At 45.7% G+C, this 20532-nt stretch overlaps 1 protein-coding gene across 1 annotated transcript in view; it reads left to right on the top strand.

The window, feature by feature from the left end:
* The window catches only part of MAML3 (mastermind like transcriptional coactivator 3), a 433325-nt gene that overhangs the window by 294043 nt on the left and 118750 nt on the right, over positions 1 to 20532 (top strand). The window lies entirely within an intron of this gene.

Genomic DNA, 20532 nt, shown 5'->3' with positions numbered 1-20532 from the left:
GTCCCCTTTCCAATAAGCTACTTCCCTTGACTCCGCTCCTCTGCTTGCATTCGATTTGTACTTTATAAATGCTAAAGGTTACACTCATCTTATTGCTTAAGATGATTCCTGAAGGGACAAGCAGTTGGTGACTAGATGGCCTGTGTCCTCCATGGGAATGTCTGCATTCAAGTCCTACCCCAAGCTCCTGATTCCAGCTTGCTGCTAACACAGACACTGAGAGACAGTGGTGATGGCACAAGCACTTGGTTCCCTTTCACCCATGAAGGAGACCTGGATTAGGCTCCTCACTCCTGGTGTCTTTCCCCAACCCTGTCACTGCCTAGCTGTGAAGATGTGGGCATCTGGGGAGTGAACAAGCAGGTGGTACCCAATTCATACTGCACATTTCCCTATAAGGTTTCTGATCCCTATGGTTTAATCTCCATCTAGTCCATGTATATTCAACACTTACCAAGTGCCTTCCACTGTCTAAGGTGAGCATGAGGGAGATAGAGACAGGACATTAAGTATTTCTCCATAATGAGTTTAATTTATTTACTGTGGGCTCATATCATTATTTTCTGCCATATGAAAATCAAGATCTGAATTCATCTCCTGCCACTCTCCAACTAGCCGGCCCTTGATGCACTACTAAAGATGGGGAAATGCGGGTCAGAATGCTTCATCATGTAAAATTTTAGAATGATCCAGCACCTTTCATGGAACAGTTTTCACTCCTTACAAATTCTCTGGTGGTTTTAAAACCTGAAATACTGAAATCCTTCAGAAACAGGAAGCAAAGAACACTGTGCATGGAGTGTGGCTATGCCACTGGGACAATAAATAACTATGGGCTGGAAAACAGAGAGAAAACTGGAGGGGGGGGGTCTTTTATAAGAAAGGGCTTTAACAGCGAAATATCCCTGAAGCCATTTAACTTGGACTGGTGTCTTCTCTTTAATATATACCTTGATAAACTTTTTATTCTGACATTGTTTCATCTCCTTGCATGAAACACGTTTTATCTCGCAGCAGCTTCATTCCCTCAGACCTGTGAAAGTGTCAGCCCGTGAGATTTATTATCCACCAGCATGCAGCATAGGATGAAGTTCATATTCAAATCGAGTGAGGACAGGATTGCTTCCTATAGAACACCTGCTCCAGCTACATCTTGCTCTTCCTCTGATGAGTCTTGTGGAAACCCCAGACCTCTGAACATGCCCAGTGGGAAGAGGCAGAGTCCAAGATGCAGAGCCAACCCCAGACCTAAATCTACTGATTTAGAATGGGCAGGGGATCGCTGTTAGCATGGCAGGGAGAGGACTCAGGAAATGGCGGGGAAACCAAATGATCACAGGGAACCATAGGAGCTGGAGACTCAAATTCCACATCAACAAAAAAGGGTGCTGTATCAGTAGGGACTGTGGCCCAAATACCTACACTGAAAAGAAGGCCTCACTTGCTCGTCAGGCTTCAGCCCTGTGAGTGATCTTGAACATGGAGTGGGACCGAGAACATGTCAGAGATGTCTCAGCACAGAGCTCCATGCTGTTGCCACCAGGCCTGAGTCAGCACAGAGTGGAGCGTCTGTACCTTGGAGCTGTCTGTGAAAATGCTCCTCTCTGTTGACACAGGAAATGGAGAGGTGTTTCTGCAGTCAGCCGTGGTTCAGCTCATTGGTTGTATTGACGCATCAGATCCAGTCAACAGATGCCCATTCTGAGGTGCACTGAGATCAGAATTAGCATAATTGGGGAGAGGGCATTATACAGTGTAGCAGTAGCAAAAAGGTAATGTTCATAGTCCATAATTTGTCATTTACTTGAACATTGCAGGGTTGAGCAAGGCACTCTACCTCTCTGGCTCTCTGTTTTCTCACTGAGAACTGGGGAAGATGTGTTAGTAGCAAAACCACAGCCAGTTCTTGACACTGAATCAGAGCTTTGTGATCTTCTCAAACAACTTGTGAGGTTACATTTTCCCAGTTTTCAGGGAGAAAACAGTCATCGAATGAATAAAGAACTCCAAGTTGATCTCAGTTGTCTGCACCTCGGGAGGCACTGACATTTCCCAATCCCCACAGTGAACAGTCTCGGACTTCTGATCTTGGTGCCTGAAGACCTTGGCAGTGACTAAGCTTCCAGGTGTGACTATCAGCCCTGCTGCTCTCTTCAGCTTCCCTGAGTGATAAAACACTCCAAGATGACCAGAGATCATTGTTTCCTGAAGAGGCTTTTGTGTTCTGTCTGGTCAAGCCTCAAACCCTGTCCTGGCAAGACCTCCAGTCCAGCTCCATAATCCTCAAGGCATCCTTCCTGCTCCCCTCCCTCCATGGCAGCCAGCAAATACAGCTGCAGCCTCTGCCTCCTGCCTCTGCTGCTTTCAGGGTGTTTCTTTGAGAATGTAAGGACTGTACTGTGTACCTAGAATAGATGAGCATCTTCAGCAAGGTTAGGGAATGAATTTGACTTTGACCATCGTCCTAGGGGAATGTGTCATTATCATGACAAAACAAACCACTTGAGATTTGAGAAACTTTGGGTTCAGATTCCAAGTATATCCTTGGCCTGTGTGTGTCAGTGGCAGCTGAAATGAAAAGGTACCCAGTGCCCTGGACTGTGCAGTGCTGTGACGTGACTGCTTTGTGTTCTAATCACTTGGTCATTCTGTGTTGACAATTCTTTGTAACACAAAGGAGACAGTTATGACCTATGTACTGTGTGTTCTCATTTATAGGCCATTTTCACATACATGTTCTTTTATTCTTTTACCTAAGAACATATGTAAACAGGAAAATGAAGGCCCATCAGGGAGAGCATAGAGACTTGACCACAATTATCCAGCTAATAATGGGCAGTGAGAAAGACGAACCTTACATATTTATAGCATTTCATTGTAGCTGAGTTAACGAAGAAAGAAGGGAGAATTAACCAGAAGCCTTCACTTTAGTAAATGTAAAGTCTTTGGGAGTGGCTTGTGACACTCTCACAATATAACAACCACCATGTAACAGCAATAAAACACCTGGAATACAGTGAAGCTGTCAAAGATAGGTTATGTTTCTTTGGACTTTTGGAGCTTTTTAATGTGTTTTTGTTTGTTTGTTTGCTTGCTTGCTTTTCTCTGAGACTATGATATGGCACATAGGTTGATTTGCCCATGAATCTTAGCCCCAAAGTTGTCATACCCTACAAAGTTTTCATCTGGCCTTTGTTCAGAACAGTGATGGCAAAACACTTGACTAAATCGTCCTTAGGACAAGTTCAATTGTCCCATGTCTTCAGTAATTCCAGAATTTTTACTTATCTTGGGCCTGACTCCTGTGGGTGGGAGATCTATAAATCTGTACTATTCTAGGAGATGACGCACATCTCTGATGGCAAATAGACCATGATGTGGAGTTCTGTGTGATTAGCTCAATCCAAGTTCGTTTAGTAGAAAGTCCCCCAGCCCTCGATGCCTCAGAGCCCACTTGGCTTTGTTTTGGAAAGACAGGATGTACAAACCTGGAAGGACAGGTTTAACTTCTTGCTCCCAATCTGTTGTCCCTCAGCTGTGCACCCAAGAGTTTCCTTGGGTCAGCTTCCTAGAGCAATGCTTTTTCACCGTCCTAGAACGATCAATAGTTCATGAGGAGCCATTGTTTTAGTGAAAGAGAACATCCACCTGCTGATTGAAGTTACCCCAGTTTTCAAGCCTAACTATGCTGTCAGTCTGCTTTCTTTTGCAACCTTAAGAGAATCTTGAAGCCATCTACTTTCTGTGTAAGGGCTTGAACCAGGGCACACACCCAACCTAATGGAGTCCTGGCAACTCTGCCCCCAGCCCAGCTCCCTGCTAATCACCCTCAGAAGGCAGAAGATGGCCCAGATGCTTTGGCTTCTGTCACCCATGTGGAAGACTCAGATGGAGGTCCTGCTTTCTGGCTTTGGCCCAGCCTAGCCCTAACCGTTGAAGTCATTTAGGGGGTATACAAGGAGATAGAGGGTCTCTCTCCTTCTTTCCCTTGCCCTATTACTCTGCCTTTCAAGTAAATAATACACATCCTTAAGGAAAGTAGTCTGGACGGGGCGGAGAGGGAGCTTGCTAAATCTGTGATATCAAGCTGTTCCATCTCATAGGAGATCCAGGCCACTGGTGAACAGCACGCCAAAGATGGTGACGTGTCACGGGTGACGTTCTGCACCTGAGAAAAGTCGGGTTCTCCCTTCCTGGCTCTGGTTGAATGCTAAGGATCTCTCACCTAGCTCTACAGTCTATAAAATTATTGAGCTACTGGCACTGTCAGAGAGTGCCTGGAGGGAGCATTCTCAAAGAAATTTCTAGAATGTTGTCAAAATACTGAATGTTAAAACCCAAAAGACATTGTGAGTAAAATTACTATAATTTCCCACTTTTCTGGAGAGAGGCTCTTAGAATATAGACGATTTTCTAGACCCAGCCCAACTCTAAATTTTAGTAGAGTGATCTCTCACACAAAATAACTTTCTGTCTAAATGTGGGTCTATAGGAACAGTCGTTTGGAAAGTAAGGACAATAGATAAAGCTGAAGTTTGTGTGAATTCTGTGTGTTCACAGCGTGATCAGACGAGCTCACAAACTGATGGAAGACTTTGGAAAAGACATCCAATTATTATCCAAACCAGGACACTTTCGAGGGTGAAAAGGGGCAGTAACCATAGGGGTTGCCGGGACAACCATTGAAAGTTAGAAGGGGCCTGCACATCAGGCTATGTGGTGACTTTGACTGTCCACAATGAGCGCCCCCATTGCCATGGCTACTGGGAGCTATCTCTCTCAGGATCTGTCTCACAGTTGTTTATGTGCTAATATCTCTTTTAGCTAACCTTGTGTGGAAGCTTAGATTTCATAAAATACTACATCCTTTTGTGGTTGTTACTCTGATACTACATATAGAACAACTAGTTACAAATAGAACCTTAAAAGAAGGAAGGGAAAACATTTTCTTCTGTCAAGGACCATTTGGATATTTGTAACATCATTTGCAGGTCATTCAAAAGCCTTGGGGTTAAAAATTAGCCTGCTATAGATTCAGTGAATTTTGAGTCGTGCCTGAGGTTGCATTGGCACAGTCAGACCAAATGGTTTCATGGACTTACACAGCCTAGATATGTCCCAGCCCTGACTTAGAGGAAGAAAACTACACTGAATTTAAATTGGTATTCAGCAGGTAAGAATTTTTGGCAAGCTAGAAAGGTGATTGACAACTATCATTTCCTATAAATCTTGTCTAAGTCATTTTTACAGACTGAAAGACCATAAGTGAGAAATCTTGAAACCAGTTATGAAAAGGGAATATTACTAAAAAAAAAAAAAAAGGACGCTACACATAGATTATAAAATATTTTTGTGCCAAAGTCACTTGCCTTTTAATTCCATTTATCCCAAGAAATTTTTAAAGTACCTTTGCACATATTTTGGCTGTAGTTAACATTCTAAGCCATGTCTTCTTTTTTTTTTTTTTTTTTTTTTTCATGTTTAAATATAATTTATTTTTATATTCTTTACATACTTAGTTAGAGTAAGAAGGTTCAAGGGCTACAGGAAAGTGGATAATGCTAGTATGTTTTCCATATTGTTACCTTCATGTTTAAAAGGAGGGTATTAAGGGAGAAGGCCAACCCAATTTCCCACCCTCCCCAAGTCCCGGGTGTAGGGCATGCTCTGAGGTTCTTGCTCGAGTGGTTTTGATGTTGCAACAGTTATGAATCGCTGTCAATCTCGCCACTCCAAGCACTATGAGGTCTTTGAAAAATCCACTGATTGACATAGTCCATCATAGCTGAGATGGTTGGTTGACCTGTTCTGTCTTCTCTCTTTTCTTCGTTAGGGTTCTGAGTCCAGCATTTAGATTAGGAAGATCTCCAAAGAAACTTCTTGTATGTGCTAACAAGTACAGGGCCAGGCACCGTCCATCGCTCCAATCAGCTGGTGGTTGTAATTGCTGGGTTGGTTCTGTTTTCACTCCCGACTTCCACTGGAACCAATGGGTGTTGCAGTCCAGCCTGGTTCTGCCCCACACATATTTGGCCCTCACCTAAACCAGTGGGAGCTGCAGCCTAGTTGGAGCGACCCACAATAACCCCCACCAGGACCGCCCCTACCCTGGTTTGCCAGTAAGTGTAGCAGTAATCCAGTCTGCCCCACACCCCATTCCACCCCAGCCACTGTTTAGTTTTATGTCCTCCCGTGGAAGTGGTAACCCAAGAGGGATGAGCCCACTATTACCCTCCCAGGCCTCTCCCACTCCCAGATTCCAGCTGCCCAAAACAAACCTCGCCCACTTTAATTCTGTTTGCACCAGTAGGAATAATCCACCGAGCCCGGCTTTTCCCTGATCTAGTCCACATGAGGCGCACAGGTGTGGTAGCTCTGCCTAGTCTGGTCTGCCCCCATCCCAGCCCTTGCTCTCCAGCGGGAGTAGCTGTCCAGCAAAGGAACCCTCCCTTATTCCCCTGCTGGCTCTGCCTACTTCCTTTCTTGTTCTCAGGCTGGTTGGGCGCTGCGGTCCCCTCCGGTACAGGCAACCTCACCTCGGCATTCCATATTGTGCACTAATCTTTGTTGCAACCAAACCTAGGTCGACCCACACTGGTGCCTGGATTTGCCAGTGGATGACGTGGACAGATTCAGCCTGGTCTTGCCCCTACGTCTGCCAAGTGTATGCCAGTGGGTAGCTTTCCATGGCCTGTTCTGGGCTGTTTCCTATCATGTTTCTTGCGCTGACCTGCCGGGTCTGTGTCCTGCCAGAGGAGTTGCCCAGGCTCCTCCATCAGAACCTCTCCCAATGCCAGGTTACACGCTTACCAGTGGGTCCATGAGCCAATCCTACTCAGTCCACCTCCTGTCATAGCAGGAACTGTGGCTTTTCCTGACTGGCCTTCCACCCAATCTGGTTCTTGCTGTTGGATGTTCCAGCCCAGCCATGGCTTGTCCATACCTACGTATGGCTCACACATGGCTCAGTAAGGGTTTGAGACCCTGCCTAGTCCATCCCACATCTGCCCTGGTCCTCCAGAACACCAGGGGGAGTCGGGGTCCAGCCCGGTTCGGTGCATCCAATCCCAGTCCACACTTGTGCCAAGGGAGACTACAACTGTATCCAGATCAGAACGCAGCCCCCCTTCCAGGCCACGCGCCTCTTTGTGGGAACCTCAGCCCAGCTAGGGTTGTCCCCTTTGCTCCCCAACCGGGTCTGTTCCCAGCCATAGCTCACTCGCATGCCAGTGGTTGCTCTGACTCAGCTTAGCACAGCTCCTCACCTGTCCCGACCTCTGCCTTAGACACTGTGGCTTTGTGTCCCTGGCTCCTGCAGACCAGTAGGTACAAGAGCCTAGCTCGGCATGACCTTTGCTCCCTCCTGGTTTCTAGTTTTGCTTGTGGGCTAAGGTTTGCTCCTTCGTACCAGATCTACTCTGTTCCCCACCAGTTGACACATTAGCTAGCCGTTGGAGCAACTTTTGCAGGACAAGCCCCAAGCCCAGGCTTCTGCATGGACTGGTATTTGGTGCCCAGCATTATTAGTGATTACAACATTTACAAAGAAAGAGTTACTGCCTGTTTCAGGTCCGAGAATCACAATGGGTTCAACCTGGAGCTAATTAAGCAGCGACTGAAAGAACAAAATCCCCAGAGCTCCCAGCCGGGCGGCCAGTAGGCGGAGCCTGGCGCCAATGGCGCACTGGCCGCCCGGACACGGCTCACCATGTGCCCATGGCGGCCGTCCGGAATCCAGGCATGAGACGCCCCGTCCTGAGACCCACCAGCTGCCAGGAGGCAGCTGGAGGTTTAAATTCCCAGGCCTAAGGTCGCGCCCCTCCCAAATCCCCTTCACCGCCCAATGAGGGCGGTGGCTGGGTGCCGGACCTGCCCGGTCCCAGAGGCCTCCCCCCTCGGTCTACTCACCCCAAAGGAAGCAGCCTCTGGAACCCAGTAGGCCCGGACACGGCTCACCATGTGCCCATGGCGGCCGTCCGGAATCCAGGCATGAGACGCCCCGTCCTGAGACCCACCAGCTGCCAGGAGGCAGCTGGAGGTTTAAATTCCCAGGCCTAAGGTCGCGCCCCTCCCAAATCCCCTTCACCGCCCAATGAGGGCGGTGGCTGGGTGCCGGACCTGCCCGGTCCCAGAGGCCTCCCCCCTCGGTCTACTCACCCCAAAGGAAGCAGCCTCTGGAACCCAGTAGGCCCGGACACGGCTCACCATGTGCCCATGGCGGCCGTCCGGAATCCAGGCATGAGACGCCCCGTCCTGAGACCCACCAGCTGCCAGGAGGCAGCTGGAGGTTTAAATTCCCAGGCCTAAGGTCGCGCCCCTCCCAAATCCCCTTCACCGCCCAATGAGGGCGGTGGCTGGGTGCCGGACCTGCCCGGTCCCAGAGGCCTCCCCCCTCGGTCTACTCACCCCAAAGGAAGCAGCCTCTGGAACCCAGCAGGCCCGGACACGGCTCACCATGTGCCCATGGCGGCCGTCCGGAATCCAGGCATGAGACGCCCCGTCCTGAGACCCACCACCATGTCTTCTAATAATATGATTTTCTCAGTAACTTCAAGAAACGCACCAAATATTATTGGAGATGTTCACAATTTCAGAAAAAAAAAATAGCCTTTCTGAATTTTGTGTAACATTTCAGGAAAACACAGTGAACCCCAAATGAACAGTTAAGGGATATTTTGATAGGCCAGAGTAAAAACGGCCAATTAAAATTTGAATGGTTGAATTACAGCAGCTCTCATTTGGGCAAACTAATCTGTACTTTGAGGCCCTGTTGCCATTGGGCATGCCACTGCCACGATGCAAGTCATTTTCAGATTCACATTTAGAAGTTTTCTAATAAAACTCCCTTTTGCCTTCAGCAGCAGCCATACCTGCTGCTTGTCCATTCTCTGACAATCTGTATTTAACCTCTTAGCCAGGGAGAGGCATGCCCAGATGTGCAGTTAAAACTGTTTGTCAGCTGCAAGATCAGATTTTGTCTTATTCTTTTCCCAGTGCTTCGTCTAGACACAGAATCTGGATCTTTTCTTTCAGTGTGTTCGCCCTAACCCTTTTCTACAGGAAATTCCCTGGCGCCAATCATTGCTCAGCAAGTAATACACGGTTATCCTTTTAACCATTTAGTCACCAGGCATGAGACACCTGCCATTCTTTTAGAGAGCAACAAATCTAAGTTTTGATTCACAAATGCAAAGCAGCTCAAGGATAGCTGGTGCTGCTCTTAGCAATTCTTGTGTTTGTCCATAACTTTTCCTCTTTTCCACTACAAAATGTGCATCTGTTTGGTGGGGTTGGGGGCAAGATGTGAATAGACAATGCAGAAACAGTAAGATTTCATGGCGTTAAATACATCAGTCTAGAAAGACAGCAAGAGACTGTGGAGATTGCTAAGGAAGAAGCCAGAAGATGGAAGCCCTCATCCCAACAGACAGGCCTCACTCAGGGCCCATCTCTGCTAAACTAATTTTGCTGAAATGTTTGTCATCTGAGCCACAAGTAATTGCCAAAGAACAATATGTCAGGATGAGTCTCATGGCATAAAGCTTAGCCTTGTTCTGATCTGTGTCGCCTTGGTATTCCATTCCCGCTAAAAATGAATGTGCTGTTTTCTCTAGTCTTTCAGCAAAAACATCTTATTTCTCACTCATTTCTGAAACTTAGACTAAACTTCCGCTTTCTTGTGTGTTTGTTCCTATAAATGCTAATTAAATGTTTTTCCAATCAGAGTATTTTCCAGTGGTGAGAAATTAGTTATGACATTGTTATTTTGCTTGAGAATTTTTAATAAACCTTTGCCTTATTGCCAAGAAACCCCACTTATGTTTACTGTAGAGCATGTTTCTTTTTTTAAAAAAATACAGACAAGCCAAAATTATTTTCAAATGAAAATCACTGAAATCCACAGTTCCCAAATAGCCGCTGCCAGGTTCACTGGTGTGTTTGGTGCTTTCTACAATCATTAAAGGACCATTTTTTGAGGGAAATCTGCCCATTTCAATACTGTTGTGTTTGCAGATGCATATTTCTCATGCATTAATGCTGCTGGATCTTTAGGATAGAATAATGTTTTTAATGATTGGAATACTTAACCAGGAACTATCTGACATCTGTAGTCTCTCTCTCAGCTATAACGGTGCCCTGGTGAGAGGCAGCCGTCGATGCTGTCACTGCTGTGCACACACAGACAGCCATCCATCATGAATATTTAAAATTCAATCATTAGGTGCAGCAGCAGCCATGGCAGCATATTTGTTGCAACTGATCAGCCACTAATGGTTTAAAAACTTAGAAATTGGGGGCTTCTTTTGTCAATTGAAGAGGATTATTCCAAGCCACTGAAGCTCTGTGTCAGAATGGAAAAGTGCATTAAAAGAGATGGGATTGCACACCCTAGGGTCGCTGACAATATATAATTTACTAAGCACACAAGCTTAAGAGAAAAAGGGATCAAACAGAGCAGATTGGAGATCCCTAAAATAGTCTCCTACCCACATCAAGCACGCTACCAAATAAACAAACATAGCCAAAAATGTCTTTCTCCCTGCACCCCATGTAGATACGCAGTGAAGAAGGCCCCATGCTTCATGACCTAGGCTTGCCACCTCCATCATTCCTCCGGATGAACTTGCCCTTTCTAAGGGGCCTTCCACAACAATAGACGCTACATTGTGTTCTACCATCACAGTCATCAGGGGGTGTGTGTTAGCTGGCTTTCCCGTGGGCTTGGTGGGCAGCAATATGGCCTAGGTAGAAAATATTGCCTGGGTTGAGCTGTTTTTCCCTAGCCTGATAAGCGTCCTGGCCAACCCTGGCCAGCCCTAGGTGCAGCCCCTTGTTTCTGACCCAGGATTCAGCTCTCTGAATCCAACGGGAAAGGCTTGGCACCAAGGCTCAGAGAAGAATTCCGGTTTCTGTAACACATCCCAATGACCTGAGCTGTTGTAGCCCTTGAGAGAGAAAAACAGTATCTGGGAATCCCTGGAAAACAAGCGCTGGTGAATGCCTTATGCCTCTTGCAGGACCCCTTGAAAACTATTCTGGGATTTGCTCAGTAGATTGACTTCATGGCTCCACTCTGACTTCCCACACTTTGCCTGGACCAACAGTGACCTATGTTGACCCAGAGGAAATGAGCATGTGTGTATTTTTGCCTAATCTGCATAACGGACCAAGAAGGGAGGGAAAGAAAGGGGGTTGTCAAGCAGTGAGTCTGTACCATTTGCAAGTCAGTTACAGCTCAGGCCCATTATCCCATCTTTGGGTTGCATTTTCTTAGCTCTAGAAGATTCTAAGTAGTGTAGCCTGTGAAAATCTTACTGAATGATGTGAGAAAAAGCAGATCCACCCAGGCTCATTATCCTGTTTTCCCTCCCCCAGCCCCAATCATCACCACTTTGTGCTATCCAGGAGCTGTGTGTGACACAAACTTCACACGGACAGCCATGTGACCTGTCTCCCAAATTATCACAATGAAACTTCTTGATTTTTCTAAATGAAAGATACCCTGAGAATGCCACATTTTAGGTACTTTTAAGTAGAAAAGAGAAGGCTAGAGGTAAAAATGTTTAAATAGAGCCATATTTTAAACAGCATGCCTGCATAAAGAAGCTTTATGTGCCACCAAAAGTCATATAGACTCAGGACTGTCTTCAAGTACATCTTTAAACACAAACTATTTTAAATATTAAATGGCTATGAGGTCATTTCTTTCTCAAACTCTTCTCATAGACATAAAACTGCTTAGGATGGTGATAGAGCCTGCCTACTAAAATAAAAATACCATGCGATGCTAACTAATTGTAATGCGCAGTTCAGCCAACAAAGCTTCTGGCAGTCTGCAGGAAGGGAAATTAAGGCACAAAATAATCTACCGAAGCTCACATAAAGTCATCCACAAAGCTGAGGACAAAAGCCATTCCCACCCTTGAGTATTTTTTGTCGCTGTCAAACTGTCAGAAATAACCATAAGAAAGTCTGCTTACAGCATTTCAAACTCTGCAAAGTTGCTGTTTATATAGATGTTGGTATTTCTCCTCCACCACCACTACCACTTCTAAAAATAGATTCTAGACCAAGGGGTGAAAGATCAGCGTTACCCTGGTAAACCTTACTGAGACTCAAGATTTACTTAACCAACTGTAATCTTACTACTGCACAGATTCAATCTGTTAAGCAAATAAAACTCATTTTGAAAATGACCTACTGATGTATTTATTCAGTTTGTATTTCAAAATTATCATAATTCTGGGCATAAGGAGGTGGTGGTGCCAATGAAGCTCTTATATGCCACTCACCACAGATTTATAAATAGGGCTGCAAGAGGGAAAATAAGTCACATCATATGAAAAGCTTTAGCTCAGTTAAGGTTGAATATGTTTTCAATATGAAAACATTGAGACCAGGAAAATTATATTCAAAGTGACCTACTGCTTTGCCCTGGTCTCCAAACAGTCTAATTCCTGCTATCCCTTACCGCATGAGATCCTGGTACCATCGTGGAAAGAATACAGACATTCCTGAAAACTTCCACACTTCTACATGTTCGAAAATGCAGTAATACAGCAAAATCCGATATCCTTGTATTTATCTGATTTTTTTAGCTTCAGTTTCTATATGATGCCTCTATCAGTTTGACCCAATTTAGATATTGTGAACTTGGATGAAGATGTCCCCTTTTACTTTAATTCTTAATTTCTGTGCCTTTTCCCATTTCTGTATCATTTTCCCATTCTATCTACTACAACCCTGTGTCTAGTTCCTTTCTTAACTAGGTCACTATTCTCAGTGCTGCCCTTCTATTGGTTTTTTTAAGATTTATTTATTTTTTATTGGAAAGGCAGATTTACAAAGAGAAGGAGACAGAAAGATCTTCCATCTGCTGCTTCACTCCCCAAGGGGCCACAGTGGCTGAAACTGAGCTGATCCACAGCCAGCAGCCAGGAGCTTCTTCCACCTCTTCCACATGGTTGTGCAGGGTCCGAAGGCTTTGGGCTGTCGTCTACTGCTTTCCTAGGACACAAGCAGGGAGCCGGAAGGGGAGTAGAGCTGCCAAGACATGACCTGGCACTCATACAGGATCCTGGCAGATGCAAGGTGAGGATTTAGGCACTGAACCATCGCGTCAGGCCCTGCCCTTCTATTGTTTTACTCTTTGGTTTGTCCACTCTGTAAGACTATGTGCCATTTTTTTTTTTCATTCTGCACATCCTACCTTCTGGAATAATTATTTTTACATCACTTATTTTCATCTTATTGAAAGGTGAAAGAATGAAAGAGAAACAGAGGAAAGTCTTCCTTCTAGGCTTTACTGTCCAGATGCTCACAAGAGACAGGATTGTTTCAGGCCGGAGCCAGGAGTGTGGAACTCAACCCAGGTCTCACCTGCGGGTGGCAGGTACAGAAGTGCTTGAGTCATCACCAGCCTGACGGAGTGTGCATTATCTATGTAAAGCAAATATGTGGGCTACATGTGTTCCATCATGCCAAACACCCACCCCAACCTTCAAAATTAGATTCTAAGTACAATTCTCCCTAAGTATCTGTGGGCAGTTGGTTCCAGGAGCCCCTTTGGATACCAAAATCCACAAAAGTTCGAATCCATTATAGAACATAACACAGTTTTAACATATAACCTTCACACATTCACCTATACACTTAATCTCTAGATTGTTTATAATGCCTAGTGCAGTGTGAAGGACATGTAAATAATTGTACTGCTTAGAGAATAATGACAAGAGAAGGTTTATATCTGTTTAGTCCAGACACGTTTGTTTCTCCAAATATTTTTAATCCATAATTGGTTGAGTCTATGACTGTCAAACTTGGGGATACAGAACCCAAGAAGATGAGGTCATTAATAGAACTGTTAATCTCCAGAAACTTAGCACAAAGCCTGCACCCATTTCTCATCCAGAAAAAGAGGCCTCATATGGAGACCCATGTTGATGAAACAAAGGACAAGGGGGCTAGGAAGTCAGTCCAGGTCTCTTACATGGGTGCCAGCAACCTAATCACTGGAGCCCTCGCTGCCACCTCCCCCAGGGTTAGCCTTAGCAAGAAGTTGGAGTCAAGAGCCAGAGCTCATAAACAAAGCAGATACTCCAACATGGAACATGGGAAATTTTCACCAGCATCATAATTACTGGGTTTAATACCCACTCCAGCCACACTGTTCTTTTTGTGCTGTCAAGGGGCTGGTGTTGACCGTGTGGTGTGGCAAATAGTCCCAACATGCTGGCCATGCAATAGTGACGTAACAAGGCTAACACATACCCTGGGAGGCCACAGATGCTGTTTCAGGTGGTAATACTCCTGCCATCCACGTGGGAGACATGGAAAATTCCCCAGCTCCTGGCTACAGCGTGGCCCAGCCCTGGCTGTTGTGTGCACTTACAGAATGAACCAGTGCTCTCCCTTACGCTGCCTCCCTCAACTCCCTCTCTGAGTAAAGGGAAGAGCAGAGGCACAGAATGGGTGAGAAGGGTACTATCTGTGACTAAGAGAGGTGCTCACCAGATAATCAAAGGCAGTACTCAGAGACCCTGCTCTCACAGCCTGATCATTACACTGGTTCCCACCTGCATTTTCAGGCAGTCTGCAGCCTGTAGGAGAAGTATCAAGTCTTGAGGGATTGTGAGTTCAACAACGGTCTACGCTTTCCAAAAGAGTAGGCCCAGTGCAGTACTGTCAGCCCTACATCATCTCTGTGCCTAACAAACATGATAAAGACATGAGAATGTCATCAACAACTTAACAGCGAGATCTAATTGATGTGACTCTTAGCTCGACAGGGTGGCTAGAAGGATGTTTCAATTACCACCACCACCACCACCACCATCTGGGACACCAAGAGTCTGATGAGTAGCTATGCTCCTGTTCACAAGGAGCTGGCCCCTGCTTCACAATATGTTGTCTCTGACGATGTAATGGATTCTTCTAGTCTGCACAGGTCTTTACAGGCGCTTAGCTTACAACAGAGTGTGGAAAAGGTTTTAGATCCAGCTAGATCATCTAAATAAATGGATCTTACCACAGCCAGTAGAATAAAAGCTACCAAGTTCTAGTGTAACCTCACCTCACATATTAGTTGTGAATTTGATAAATGCCATGCTGAAGAGCAATTGATTTATTAATTAGCTGATTCAGAATGTTCTTAGGGCTCATTTGGGATATGGAGTCATTATAATTTAAAAATGTCAGCTCAGTGCAATAGAAGATGAAATGGCACCTCCCAGGGGTTGTATGGGCAAAGCTTTTTCCTTTGGTGGGTAGGCTCTCCTACATCAACCCAGAGCTGCCCAGGAGGGCCCTGTACCAGGCCCAAAAAGGGGAACCTTGGAAAATGCCCATTTTGAAAGAAAAGCCAAGGCGCAGATTAGAATGGAACCAGACTGAGAAGAATAACATTGGTTTGACTGTTGAGCCGAGGATTGCAGCTGTTTCGTGAAAAGACTCTAAAGAATTAAGGTGCTTTGGCTTGGGAATGACTTGTAGAGACACCTTAATTGTATTCAGTTCCCAACACCTATGAATAGGTTGTCTACCTCCTTCTTGCCCACAAAAGATATGAGACAGTGAAAGTAGGTGCTGGATTAAATGATCACACATTGATTAGTTTGATATTTTTGGTTTTATTTTTGCACCATCATGGAACACGAATAATTTAAACCCGACAGTACTGCGAGCTGGCATTTGTGTTCAGAATTTTCAAAACATATTCTACTTCCTGTGTAGAATCTGGTAGTAAATCTAAAAATTGCGATAGAGCAGGTTAATGCCTAGAGTACTTTTTAAATGTGAGCCCATTTACTCAGCAAGAGGATGCATCTTAGTAACGCACTCCCTCATCCTTAGGCAAAGATGGATAGCACATGCTTCCTGTTGCCTGCTGGGCACTGCAGTGGATCCGGGAGTTAGGTCAAGGGAAATGGCATTGTTGTCAAAGCCCTTTGTCAAGTGGATACGCGTGGAGCTTTGGGGAAGAACAGCTGGGGTCAGTTAGAGGTTTAGTGCTCCCTCCTCTTCAGAAAGAAAAGGAACTGAAGACAGAGCCAGCAACTGGTGTGGCTGGAGGAGCCACACATGTCATGTGTTTTAACGTTCTGCTGCAGGTGCCTGGAACCTTCCTGAAGCACTAGAGGCCTGCCAAACATCCCCCCAGGAACTTCTGAAACTAGATCCCCTGAGACTCCAGGCAAAGGGGCTACCATGGGAATCCAGCCCAAGGGGGGTGTGGCTTTGAGCGAGCTCCTTACTCAGTCTTGGTTTCCTTAGCCAAGGTGCCTGTGTATGTAAAACTGCCTAGTTCCAGGACTGTGGAAACAATTAAGCCTAATCACAAGTGGATACTCAGGAATCATAAATTCTCGTATCTTTCCTTCATTAGGATTAGGATACAGTGGCCAAGCTAGTGGTCCAGAGAGCTAAGCTTTAGTCTGCCATGCTGGCATCCCATATGAGCACCAGTTTCAAGTCCTGGCTGCTTCACTTCCTACACAAGTTCCTGCCAATCACCTGGGAAGGCAGCAAGGAATGGCCCATGTACCTGGGCCACCCTTGAGAAACTCCAGGCTCATGGCTTTGACTGGGCTCTGCCCTATCTGTTGGGGTCATCTGAAGAATGAATCAGTGGATGGAAAAATCTCTCCCTCTCTCTCCCTCTTTCTATAACTGCCTTTCAAAGAAAATAAATACATCCTAAAAAAACAAGTGGTGAAGTCACTTGCCTACTCTGTATTTGAGTTCCTTGTATGTAAAGTGAAAGTGTAGTAATGTCCACAAATATCTATCTGCTTAAAATCCTTCTATTAAAATTAGCTGTTTTGACATCAGTCCAGCAACCTTCCCTTCTTATCTGCTCTTGTGGCTTGTTTTATAGCCTTCAAATCGCTCATTCCCTTCAAACAAGATCTTCAAGCTAGTGTCCGGTCACAGTGCCCCAACAGCACTGTGCTCCAGGCGAGCTCTGAATGTGTCACCACTGCCATGGCTGGCAGCCCCCATGCTCCCAGGGGACTCCTTGTCTGCAGGTACTGCCCCCAGCCTGCAGTGAACTCTGGACCTCTTATTGATCTTGAGTGCAGCTGGCTCCACTCTGATACCAGGAAGAATGGAGGTTGCTGGCCCTGGCCTTGGTCCTGGACAAATAAATGTGTTTGTCAAAGCCCTTTCCTGACATTGGTTGTCTCTAGCCCAGGTGGCACTGTGAAGGGTAATTAGTTCTCTTTATTGAAGGGACCGTCAGGAAGCTCTGCACTGCTTACCCGGGCGGACGTATGCAAAGATTTTGTTAATGTGGCTGTTGCTCGCCTTTTCATCATGCTAATGGACAGCCCGTAAGAAATTTAACTTCCCATCCCTGGCACTACGCAACACCTATCAAACAAAGCATTGTTTCTTCTCAACTGTTGATAAGTGTGACTCATGGAGGCCAGTGATAGGATGCTCATTTTTATCTGCTAAGTGCACAGTGCTTGTAAAAAAAAAAAAAAAAAAAAAGCCAGCAGTGGCCTTGTTACCACTTGACATGACACTAGGTTTAGCTGTTTACATTGACACGCTGCTGCACCCTTTACAGCTGCAGCCGGAGGTCAGATTCATTAGAGAGCCACGGGACTGAGAGCAGGCAGCATGTGGTGGGATTCTCCCTGCTGCCATGGGAAGCAGCAAGACAAGGGGCCTGCTTCTTGCAATGGGTGCCTTCTAATTCTTTTCTTTATTATGGAGGACCCTGGTTATTCTTTGAAGATGAGACAGAAACAAAGATCTGGGCATAGCATTCAGCAGGGTACTGAGGAGTCAGAATGTTGCAACCTGCTGTTGTTCCCCTCTTTCTAATTGGTTGCCCAGAAAGGTGGCAGAAAGGAAGTAAAAAGTGCATATGTTTGTTATCATGGCCATCAGGCTGAAAAGCAGAAATAAACTGAGTGCACTTTATTTAACTAGTGCACTTTATTCTCCCTTCTGCCTATTTCATGAACATCATCTTGGCCAGTGACAAAAATTCCATGTGGGGCTTGAAGCCATGGATCTAGCACTGTGACCCTTTTGGGTCTTTTGGGAACAGATCATGATAGTGCAAAATTCTTGGTTCATTTTGCAAAAATGCTAAGCACACATGTTGCCAATGACACAGAACAGTCAGAGTGCTCATGGAGAGTCAGCGCCCTGGCCTTCCCCTGCTGCTGCTTAGGAAAGCATCTCCATAAATCTACACGCACAAGAGATGGGAGACTGAGCAGAAGCTGCTCTTGGCACACCATCAGGATGCTATGGGAGGGCATACTTGTGCAGGTACCAGCAGAGGTCCATCTTCCACAAGGTCAAAGAACTCTGGCACCACCCACATCATCACACACCTCACCTCTGCCATCTGCCATCACTTTCAACTCCAACAGCAATAAAACAGCTGCTTCTCACTTCTACCTTTCTATAAGGACTTCAGCTGAAGGAGAGCATCTGTCTTTGATGACTTCCTGCTCTTGCTTTGGGAATCAGATCACTGCAAATGGCAAAAACATCCCTAGCCAGACCTTCCCATTCCTCGGATGCTAGGGTAACACAGTGGGTACCGTCATCTGAATGATCCTTGCAAGGACTTACCAAGAGGTATTTGGACATTTTCTGAAATCATTTCTGGTAAGATAATAGTGCCAGTGTATCATGAAATTCAGAGAAGTTCTGTCAAGAAATGTCTAGGCTTTTTCAGTCTGAGCATTGTGATCCCAGTTTGCAGATCCAGCTTTGTCAACAGGCCTACAACTGCCTTGTAGAGAAATCTCATTCTACCCATCAACTGTGTTGGCATCTGCCCTGGGTGCTTGGGGGATAGACCTCACAGGGAAGATCCTAGGCTGGGTTGTGTCTGTGTGGTCTGTGGGTCTGCCATTACTGTCTCCATCCAAGGCTTTTTCCGTTCCTGGGGATGCTACTAAGACTTTCCCCACACAGGAAGAACAGGACGTTGGTGGCGGTGTAAGGACTTACACACAAGGTGCTTTTCTGTCTTAGGAGGGGCTTTTGACACCTTTCCATCTGCCTGAAATCACACGGAATAAGTCCCATACTCCCTTGGGGCACCCTGCTGGGTCTGGAGAGTTGGGGGAGGGTTAGCTTGGGAGCATCATCTCCCCTGGGGCTTCCTCCCTCAGCAGCTTGCCCTGAGCTCCTCCTCTTGTCTCCCCTCTACATCCACCATCTCCTTGTCTCTGTGCAGGTCATTTATAATCAGCAGTCATGGCATACAGGCCTCATTAGTGATATAGCCATTCCTTCAGTGCTTCAGAAATAATCATTTAGAAAAAAACGCACAGTTTCCTTCCCTTGAGAGCCCATGAGTGATGAATTTATTTCAGTTTGGCTGGCTTGGCTGTCTTGCTCAGCCTTATTTCCATATTTATTTCAACAAACAATGTAGGGTGGGAACAAGAAAACACATGCTGGGTGTACACACTCACAGCATATCGGCTCTCAAGCTCCATTCCTCTTGGGGGAGGTGTAAAAAGAATGTCAGCAAAAGAACCTTCTGTTAGAAAAAAAAATTTTTTTATTTGATCTGCTGGACTGGGATGGGGTACCGTGTAGCAGCAGATGAACCAGTTCATGACTACTTTATTTGAAGAGGTGTGAGCAGCGCGGCCAATGCAATAGATTCTGGTAAAGAGGAGGGTGAGAGTGCTCTAGCCATTGACCTCCTTGCTCTTACAGGGTCCGATTCATGTGACGGTGGTAAGGAGGAGCTTTCTAGGACATTGGAGAACCAGGTGCTTCTGTCTGACTCCTTCAGCTAATCCCTGTGTGCTGTGGCAGGCCACGGGATGTGCCTCTGTGTGTTGGGATTCTAGACTGCTCCAGCCAGCAGCACTGCCAGCAGGTCCTCCATGGCATATGGTGTCCAGAGTCACCCTTGCAGATGTGCTGGCCACCTGGCCCCTAGAAATCTGCTCTCTCCAGGATTTTCCGCTTTATTGAGAACTTGGCTGAAGTTCAGCACTCAGCCACCTAAATGTTTTAAGATGGTTTTTTTAAAAAAAGATTTATTTATTTGAAAGGCAAAGCTTCATAGAAAGAGGGAAATGAGAGAGAGGGGGGAGAGAGAGAAACAAAAGCAAAAACAAAGAAAACTCCCATTCCCTGGTTTAATCTGGTTGACAATTGACAGAGCTGGGCTAAATCAAAGCCAGGAATTCCATGTGTATTTCCTACACAGGTGACAGGGAAGCTAAATCATTGGGCCATCTTTGCTGCTTTCCCAGGAGCATTAGCAGGAAGATGTATTGAATACAGAGTAACCAAGACTTCAACCAACACTCTGATATGGGATGTAGATGTGCTAAGAGGTGGCTTGGCCCTCTGTGCCACAACTGCCATCCCTGTGGTAAATGTTTTCAGGTGACTGCAGCTAAGGGTCAGAGATGACCTCAGAAATCTGCTTAGAATAATGAAATTAAAATATAAGTTTCTTATGATACAAACATTTGGAAATCTATGCCTGTTTTGTCATAATACACATTTTCTCTAAAATTGGCCTCTTTT

Source organism: Ochotona curzoniae, unplaced genomic scaffold (assembly GCF_017591425.1).
Source record: "Ochotona curzoniae isolate NIBS_2020 unplaced genomic scaffold, NIBS_Ocur_1.0 scaffold_4506, whole genome shotgun sequence".
Lineage (NCBI taxonomy): Eukaryota > Metazoa > Chordata > Mammalia > Lagomorpha > Ochotonidae > Ochotona > Ochotona curzoniae.
Note: the sequence above shows the minus strand (reverse complement) of the source record. Positions and strands in the feature narration are given on the sequence as shown.